Here is a 9,872-nt window from a genome sequence, read left to right as displayed (position 1 = left end):
CGGTCCATGGTGTATACAACCCATACACGTGTGTATGCAGTCTGCCTCTATGACCAAATGGTTCTCTTGCAAATATTTCTTGGCCATGAGTGATTCAAAACCTACCCTGATCACTGGAAAACAAATACATTTATTTTATACATAATCTTTGTAACAAGAGCCCATGTCCCCACCATGACATTTTCTTCTGGGTTTTCCCCACAAAAATGCCAGGCTGAAGTACAGTCTATATAGAAAGGGTTAAAGTTTACAAGCAAATGGTTATTTAGACTTTATGGAAGTCACAAGCATATCATTAAAGTACATAACCCCAAATCCCTCACTTAAAACTCAAAAGGAAACTTTTACCCTTACCACAACACTTCTCAAGTTTTCAGTCAGTGACTTTTGTTTTCAAAGGCAACTTAATAAATTAGTCCATAACATATCCCTGAATAGAATAGTTTGGGGTTTTCTAGTACAAATTCATGTTTTTTTAAAAAAATAGGTACTTTAATATACAAAGTCATCTTAATGAAGGAGGGGAGTGAGGTGTGCCCTATCTAGTAGCTTGGGGTCTTGTGGGCTTAGGGGGGGGATCTCAAATTTACAACTTCTTTTATCCAGCATTGCACTAGATAATGGAAATAGCCTTGTAAAATGTGAGGGCTGCAACAGTCAGACTGGACTGCACAGGTATTGGTTGACAAACATCCAGGTGTAGGAGCTGACAGGTCTCATCACTTTTCAAGGGAGCTTCGTGGCAGGGTCAGCCTCTGCAAAGCACCTTTGTGGCTTGATGTGGGACTATTCAACCTGCTTCAGTTTCCTTCTGGGTCACCAGTGGTCATCAGCCCCCTCTGTTATGGCCTGGTGCTGTTGTGACTTAGCCTGATAGCTAAATACAGCCAAAGTTCCAGTCCTTCAGGGAGTATCAAAGTTCCAAAACAAATACAACAGTCAAAGAGGAGAGTCATCCATGGCTGGATCCAGCCTGTCTCTTCTAGCTAATGCTCATCTGGGCTCCCTGCTTCAAGCCTTCCTTCCCTTGGGAAGGAACTACTTCTTGACCAGTGTGGGAGAACATCGCATCATACACCCTCCTCAAGACAGTTCCCAGGGCACTGTGAGCTGATGTTAGCACCCTCACTCCCAGGAGAAGCCTGCGTTCTGGAGTGCCTTTCCCACCCTATGTTGTATCTTGTATGTGTATGGCTGAAGGTACAAGTATCATCGCATGAGCTGGGGGTTTGCATCCTTCAGTGCATTAAGCCACATCAGAGGGGCATTGTTTGTGACCAAGGTGAAGAGGCTTTCGAGGAGGTAGCAGCAGAGGGCGTCCATGGCCTCCCTTCAGCACCAGTGCTTCATTCTCAATGGCAACATGAGCCCTGTCCTGGGGAAGCACTTTGTGCTTCTGTACAGAACCAAGTGTTCCACCCCATGGATTTCCTGGGACAACAGTGCCCAACTGCACTTTGGAGGCATTGATCTGGAGGATAAACTCCGTTGGACATAAGAGTGATATAGAATGGGTTTCTTCATTACTTCCTCAAGGGGAGGTGTTTACCAATGGAAGAGGGACTAAGGGGCTTTCAAAACTCTTCGAGCAGCAGCATCGACTCCTATAGGGGGTGTCTCTGGCTTCTTGCTATGGTGGGCAACTGAGAGAATCTCTGGCTGGCTAGAACTACTCCCCCCAAACTAGCCCTGCCTTTTCACTCTGCCCTTTATGATTCTCTGGGTCCTGGGCCCTATCCCTTGGGGTCTCATTGAATCATAGAAATTTAAGGTTGTTTCCAGTTCTACAAGGTCATCTAGTCCAGCTCCCTGTGCTGAGGCAGGACCAAGTACACCTAGATTATCCCTGACAGGTGTTTGTCTGACCTGTTCTTAAAAACCTCCAAGGATGGGGATTCCACAGCCTCCCTCCATAACTTGTTCCAATGCTTAACAATCCTTTGTAGTTGGAAAGTTTTCCTACTAGCTAACCTAAATCTTCCTTTCTGCAGATTAAGCCTATTGTTTATTTCTTGTCCTACCTTCAGTGGACATGTAGAACAATTGATCACCATCCTCTTTATAACAGAAGTTAACATATTTGAAGACTGTTCAAAGACTGTTCAACTCTCTGTCAAAGTGGGGGCTCTGAGTCCAAGGCTGGCAGTACCGCCTAGTGGCGATACTCTGGACTGTGTCATGCAGTGGTGAGAATCAATGGCTGCTTTGCCTAGCAACTGTAGTCAATGGCTGTGTTGTGCTACGGTGATAATCCACAGCCATATTGCGCAGTGGTGGGAAGTCAGTGGCTGGGGGTAGGGGAACGCAGGCCTTCTCTGCTCTATTGGATTCCAACCCAGAGCCCAAACAAACAATCATTCAAAATGGGTGGCCTACGGGGCGGGTGCCCCTATGACTGTTCACTGCCACTTCCTCCCCCACCTTCTGTTCCTCTTCTGGCCAGTATTTTGTTTGTACACATTATCACGCATTGGTTGGGGAAAATATCTGCTTAGGCAGGGGAGCGCGCAGCCCTGCGTTCTGAAAATCCCATATTTAGATGCTTACATTGCCCCGTGCCATGGAGAGAGAGATGCCTACTTGCCATCTGTTCTGGTTCTGAAAATTCTTCTAGGCATGGGCCACTCAGGAAGTTCATTGTGCAGTGCTGAGTGGGGCAGCATCTAAATACCTTTAAAAATCTACCCCATAGCCAGTATTTCCAATTTGTGAAAGCCATATTCAGCCAAGAAGCAAACATTTTTTCCCCTTTGAAAGGACTTGACAGGACATAAATGAAAAAAACAGAATTTTCCCAGAATGGACAACAATTTAACTTTTGAATTCAAGTATTCAGTGGTCTGGTTTGCTTTTTTAAGTATACTCAAAAGTTGGAAAGGATATGTATGGTGTAGCTTCTATGACTGTGGCTTACTTTTGCCATGTTGACTAAAATCATGGACCACAAATAATTGTTCAATATTGTAACAGTAAAATGAGTCTTCTAGTTTTACCTTAACTCTTAAGAGCCAGATATCTCCAGCAGAAGAGGCATGGGCTGGAGATTAAAGTACAGGATTAGGGAACAGAAGACTTGAGTTCTACTCCTTGCTGTACCATTATAACCAAGGGCAAAATACTGAATTTTGGCCCCTTCTTATCCCATTTTGTAGATTGGTAGAAAATACTTACCTCACAGCAGTTATTTGAAGTTCAAGTTCATTAATAGTTGTAAAACACCTGGAGATCGTCAGATGGAAGGTGCAGTAAGAGGGTGAAGTGTTAACTTTCTAGGCCTGAAATGTGTAGCTCTTTTAAAATAGGAAAATATAATCCTTACACTATAAAGATGTTGTGTCTGACTTCTGCCAAATTCAATCTAGCTTCTTTAGCATTTTGTATCGCCATATTCCCTGTGCATATACGACTTACCATATACTACTTATTGTATCCTAAATGTGTTTTTTAGAGAGGATAAGTGACTACGTGATGGTGTGATGCTTTCTTGGGGCATCCAGAGCTGTAAGTCACCCTGTCATCCTTCTGCCTTAGCAAAAAAGTGATTTGTCGGTGCAACACTGTATGGCAGCTCCCTGCCAGCCTATGCTGTTAGCCAGCCAAACAAACAGTCCTAAGACTGCCCATCCTAACTGTGCCTTGCAGATTACCTCTTGGTGTACTTCAGTTCTAGAACTCTCCAGAAGAGTCTTCCTGCAGTATCCAGCCCCTGTAACTGGATGCCCACAGAAATACCAAGTCTGCTGTCTCCAGAGACAGAATACATACCAGCCTGCTGGTTCAGTTGAGGATGCACACCTCCCTTTAATATAACAGCACAGAGATGAATTCATCATAAAACAACAAAAAGTGTATAAATAAAGTACAGATTTAAGTGATACTAAGCAGAGATAATGAAACAGCAAATGGTTACAAAAAAACCACAAAAGTATAATCGTGCTTCCTACTGACTAAAGCTTAGCTCAACAGGTTACAATCCTTGTCTAATGCAGCCTTTCACCTACAGCCATTTCTTAGCATCACCCACCCCACATGGTTAGAGATCCACCCTTCATGGAATGCAAAAAGCACTGACCTCTTTGTCCCTTCAGTGATGGATAACAAGATGTGTTTTTGCTTCTCCTTATATTTGCCAAAGTTCATTGTCTTTATCTCAAGAGTCAGGACAACCCCCTGTCATTCTGACTGGTTTGTCCTCCAGTATGCTGTGGTCATACTGTTTGTTCATCCTCCTGAGAACAGACGTTTACTTCAGATGCAAATGAACTGCCCATTGTCTCTGGCATCTCCATGGTCAATTTACATTAGAAACACAGGACAAACTTGTTTATCAGCTCTGCCACCAAAACGTACTTAAGGAATATATTTCCAGCACACATACATAACTCTTTACACACCACCTATATATACAACATGCAGTGATATTAATGACTGGTATGTCACCAGATTTCATTTGATGCGTCACATGACACGCTTTACAGACAAATACCATGACAGCACTGTGTAAGGCAGGGGTGGGCAAACTACGGCCTGCGGGCCACGTCCGGCCCCTGGGACCATCCTGCCCGGCCCTTGAACTCCCGGTCGGGGAGGCTAACCCCTGCTGTCCCCCATCCTCTGCAGCCTCAGCTCGCCGTGCCGCCAGCCCTCTGGGTGGTAGGGCTGCAAGCTCCTGCTGGGCAGCGCAGCTGTGAGAGCTGCCTGCCTGCCCTTGTGCTCTAGACTGCGTGGTGGCGTGGATGATTCTGGCCGGGCGGCATGGCTGCCAGTCCTGGTGCTCTGAGCGGCATGGTAAGGGGGTGGGGAGTGGGGAGGTTGGGTAAGGGTCAGGTGGTTCTGGGGGGCAGTCAGAGGACAGGAAACAGGGGCTGGTGGGTTGGATAGGCGTGGGAGTCCCAGAGGGCCTGTTAAGGGCTGGCGGTGTTGATAGGGGTCGGGGCAGTCAGGCGACAGAGAGCCGGGGGGAGGTGGATGGGGGGGTCCCGGGGGACAGTTAGGGGCGGGGGTCCCAGGAAGGGGTGGTCAGAGGACAAGGAGCGGGGGGTGTGTGGGTTGGATGGATCAGGGATTCTGAGGGGGACAGTCAGGGGGCGGGAAGTGGGAGGGGGTGGATGGGGGTGGGGGACAGGCTGTTTGGGGAGGTCCTCCATACAGTTTCAGAACCCCGATATGGCCCTCAGGCCAAAAAGTTTGCCCACCCCTGGTGTAAGATGTAGTGAGTAAGTCAGGCCTGAGAGGAGTTGCAGTACATTAGGACTCCTGCCAGTAAGTACTGAGAGGCTCTTGGCATCACAGATAGATAGTTTTAAGGTCAGATTCAGACACAAACTGATTTTAAACTGACCGGGACTAGGTTCATGTCCAGGCACCTCAGTACTCAGATTGCAACGCTCCAGATTTGCCTAAAATCTTTAGATTGTCATTTCTAAATCAGTATATTTATTTAGGCACTAAGCTCAGAGAAGCAACATTCAGCATTCTTACATGGAGAGTACAAATGTATTGATATTTAATGTCTTTAAAGTGTTTGCAGTTAGAGCCGTTCAGAACCTGCAAGTAAACTAATTCATGGTCAGGGAGCTGAATTAAATTCGAGACGTGTTATGACACTAATCAAATTGATGGGTCAATATTTAAAATACTTACTCCCTGGTAGTTTAGGTAATGTGTCAGTGGACTAGATCATTACTTTCCAAGCATTCTACAAGTTTGAGCTACGCTACCATAAGCACAGTCCCTGCTAAGCAGTTTGGATTAAATTGTGTGAAAAGTGTCTACCCAATAAAGCAAGTCCTGCTGTAACAGTGTCTTTCTTGAGTGATTTCCCATTTACAGCAGCCAGTTGGCAGTTAATTTCATTAAGAGCTTCACTGAATCACAGCTTAGCCACTGGATCAAAGGCATTTTTTAAGATGTCTGCTGTTACGGTTGTGGGGGGAGAGAGCTATACCTGCTCTGAGAGCCTAATTTTCTAATCCTTGCCTAGAAGGGGCCTTCTCCCTGATTAGGGTTCCCCAAGGATGCCTAGTCTGCTTTGCATTATCCCATCTTTTCTCACTGATTTCTGTATCTGCAGGCCCAGGATGGCCCTTCAAAGATCTGACTGTATGGCAGGAAATACCTTAGAGTTTATTAGGTGGGGCTTGTCTGGTAGGGCAAGAGCAAGAGCAGGTGTTATGACTGACCCTCGTGAGGCACAGATATGCTTCCAATCCCTTTCTACAATTACAAGTCAAGAGAATGTTGGACCCTGATCCAGATTCTCCCTACTAACTGACCTCTTTTCATCAGGACTGTGACTATGGGATAAGTCACTTGTCCCCCACAAACATAGGAGATAAGGAATCGATTAGTGGGGTAGTTTGCAGAAGGTCTGATTTTTACTAGATAGCCTCCAGCTAGAGTACGGGCATATCCTAGGTTTGAACAGATAAACACAACCTTTGGGAGCTTTGGCCTGTGTCCATAAGAGGACAATTTTTTAATCTCTGAAGCCATCCACAGTTACCCAGTTTCTGCATATAAGCCGCTTTTGTGGTGCAAGGCTGTTAAAGGCCCATCAACAGCATCAAAATGTGAAAAACAGGTGCTCCAGAGCTCAGCTATGAGTCTCTGCCTTTTATTCCTTTGCCAGTTCAATTCCTTGGCCTTCGGCTCTAGCTTGCTGATGAGACTTTGATAATTTTTCTTTTCCAGACTACTCTGCTGCTAAATAGTCCTGTCTACTATATAGTTTTTGCCAGCAAACTCAAGGTGTAATCTTCATGGGAAGAATGTCCCAAAACTGTTCTAGACAGAGGTCCACTGCTTCCATTTACAGTAGAACCTCAGAGTTACGAACTGACTGGTCAACCACCCACCTCATTTGGAACTGGAAGTAAGCAGTCAGGCAGCAGCAGAGACAAAAAGAAAAGAAAAGAACAGTACCATATTGTGTCAAACATAAACTACTAAAAAAAGGGAACATTTAAAAAAAGGTGTGACAAGGTAAGAAAACTGTTTCTGTGCTTGTTTCATTTAAATGAAGATGGTTAAAAGCAGCATTTGTCTTCTGCATAGTAAAGTTTTAAAGCTGTATTAAGTCAATGTTCATTTGTAAACTTTTGAAAGAACAACCACAATGTTTTGTTCAGAGTTATGCACATTTCAGAGTTACGAACAACCTCCATTCCCGAGGTGTTCGTAACTCCGAGGGTGTTCTGTATGGACCATAGCGCTGGTTTCACAGTCCTGCAGTCTGAGCCACTGCCTGTAGCTGTGTTCCATTAGAGAATTATTTCTTCTGGAACTTGAGCTGCTACGTCTCCTCAGATTGCCAAATGAGGAGGCAGGTGCCGCCTCTGTCTGCTGTCACATGGGCAAGACCGTAGAAAGCTCTTGGGACTGGAGAAGGAGGGAAACTTGGTTACTGTTATACTTCATCAGAGTCTCTGCCCTCCTCGCAGTCCTCTCCTATAGGGCAGGGGGATTCTCATTGACTTGCTGATTCTTATGAAAAATAAACATTAACTCATCCATTTGAGCCTACCTGCATTTCTTTCATCATGGGGTAGCACAGTCTCCATTTATTTCTTCCACACTGCTCTCCTGGGACTTGGTGGGAGAAAGGGGAATTGCAAAGGTGTAGTTCATTATATTTATCAGTCTGTTTAGCACCATTGCATTTGCAATCCTGTCCTTTGGTTTTGATATGATGCAGCAAGGGTATGTGCTAATGGATTGCCAGCTGCTTAGGATGTGGGCCTCGTCTTGTTTTTTGAACCAAGCAGTCCTCTAGGTCTTGTGGAAATCACTGAGACTGGGGTCATTGCATGATTCCATGGCGATCTGTGGAGGAGTGTCCACTCAGGGTGTTGTATTAATTTTGATGGAAAAAATGGGTCCAAAGCATCAAAGACATAAACGTGATCCTATTACTGTCCAACATTAAACGGTTTTAAACAAGATTCAGGCTTAGGTATACATAGAGCCCAGCCTGCTTAGTACTATGGCAAGCACACCATTAAACATCTTTTTAACCTTTTATTAAAGATCCAGAAAAGTAAAGCAGCTAGAGCATTTCACATATAAATGATTAAGTATGGCTTTCATTCTAACATCCCTTGTTCTTCTTCGAGTGCTTGCTCATGTCGATTCCATTCTAGGTGCGCATGCACCCATAGTCATCAGAGATTTTTGCCTTAGCGGTATCCGTAGGGTCGGCTGTGGCGCTCTCTTGAGTGCCGCGCTCATGCGTTGGTATATTAGGCGTCACCGGCCCTACACCCTCTCAGTTCCTTCTTACTGCCCATGGGGTGGTTAGTCAGAGCACCTTTCCCTTGCCTCGCAAGGGCTAGCAGTTCTTATACTTCGGTCTTTGAGCCTTAAAGCCTTGTAAATAGTTTTACAGTAGTTATTTAGTAAGTAGTTTAAGTAGTGTAGTTAAATATAAAGTCCCAGCGGAGACTTTGCTCCATGCAGGTTTTAAGCCCTGCTCTGACTTTAACAGGCCTGTGCCTGTTAGTGACCCCCATAGCAGCTGCCTCAAATACTTGGGGGAATCGCATGTGAAGGAGAAGTGTCACATCTGTGAGAACTTTGGTCCCAGAACTCCGAAAGAGCGCGACATCCATTTGAGGACTCTCCTCATGGAGGCTGCTCTCCGCCCAGCGTCCGAGCCTTCCCGGCCAGACTCTGCCCCTAGCACTTTGGCCTCAGTGCACATTGCACTCCCGTCACTGGGCTTCGCCCGTCACCGCTCCCCATCACCGGCGCCTAAGTAGAGGTGGAAGAAGAGTGACTCCCCGGCACCAAGCAAGAAGGGCAAAGGACCCAGTTCTGGCAGACAGCCCACACCGGAGCCACATGGGGACGCCCTCTCAATGGGACGCCCTAGCCTCCCGAGGGATCCGCCACCGACTCCAGGGAGCGGTAGGGGACCCAGACTGGTGTCAATGCTGACGCCTTCCCAGGTTCTTCCGGCGCCCAGAGAGCAGAGGCCTCTACCAGTGCGGCTGGCACCGCATGTGTCACAGGTCACGACAAAGGCTCCTAGTGAGGGCAAGCCAGCAGTAAAGACCCCCCAGAGGGCAAGCGAATGACGTTGGTCTCCAGAGACAAGGCAGTCTCCGCCTCTACACCCCAGGTCTCTGTCTTCTGTGGGAAATCCTACATCACCGGCACCGCACTCGTGGTCTCCGCCCTCTCAATGCGGGTTGCCTGGAGGAAGGCACTGGTCCCCATATCGCCGGCAGCAATCATCCTCCTGCCAGCCATCTCCCCGGTGCAGATCCCCATCTCCCAGACAGTGGGAATGGTCTCTGTCATGGTACCGATTCCCCCAAGCCCTGGCACTGATCCTCCTACTCGAGGCACCAGTCTCCTGTGGCGACAGTTAGCCGTGAGATGCAAGCTTCAACAGCCCCTCTGTGGTCACCGGAAGGTTGTTCCTGCGGTTCAGAAAGGGAATTCAGCCCTTCAGTGACAGCACTGGCATGATTGGGCACCTGAGGCTGTGTCGACCTCTGCAATGCCGTTGTGGCAGCAAGGTCAGTGGCAAGCACAATGGCCTTACTGGAGTGCGTGGGGCATGCCTGTGATGCTGATGCCTCCATCAGTACATTCCTTGGCCTCCGCCTCAGAGCAGCAACCTACAGCTCCGAGCTTGGTGCCAGAGGCAAACTCGAAGGCTGGGGTAGGGGAGCACGTGCCCACCCCAAAACCCTTTTCCTTCCCCGGTGACCCACTCGTCATCCTTGTCCCCAAATGAGGCAGTGGCGGGCCAGTCCTGCACCAGCCTGCCAGACAATTAAAAGAACATCAGGCCGTGCTTCGTAGGGTGGCTACGAACTTGGGCTTTGAAGTGGAGGAGATGGCCAAACAGGCAAACACCCTGT

Source organism: Chelonia mydas, chromosome 2 (genome assembly GCF_015237465.2).
Source record: "Chelonia mydas isolate rCheMyd1 chromosome 2, rCheMyd1.pri.v2, whole genome shotgun sequence".
NCBI lineage: Eukaryota > Metazoa > Chordata > Testudines > Cheloniidae > Chelonia > Chelonia mydas.
The sequence above is the reverse complement of the archived record's forward strand: the minus strand, read 5'-3'. Positions refer to the sequence as shown.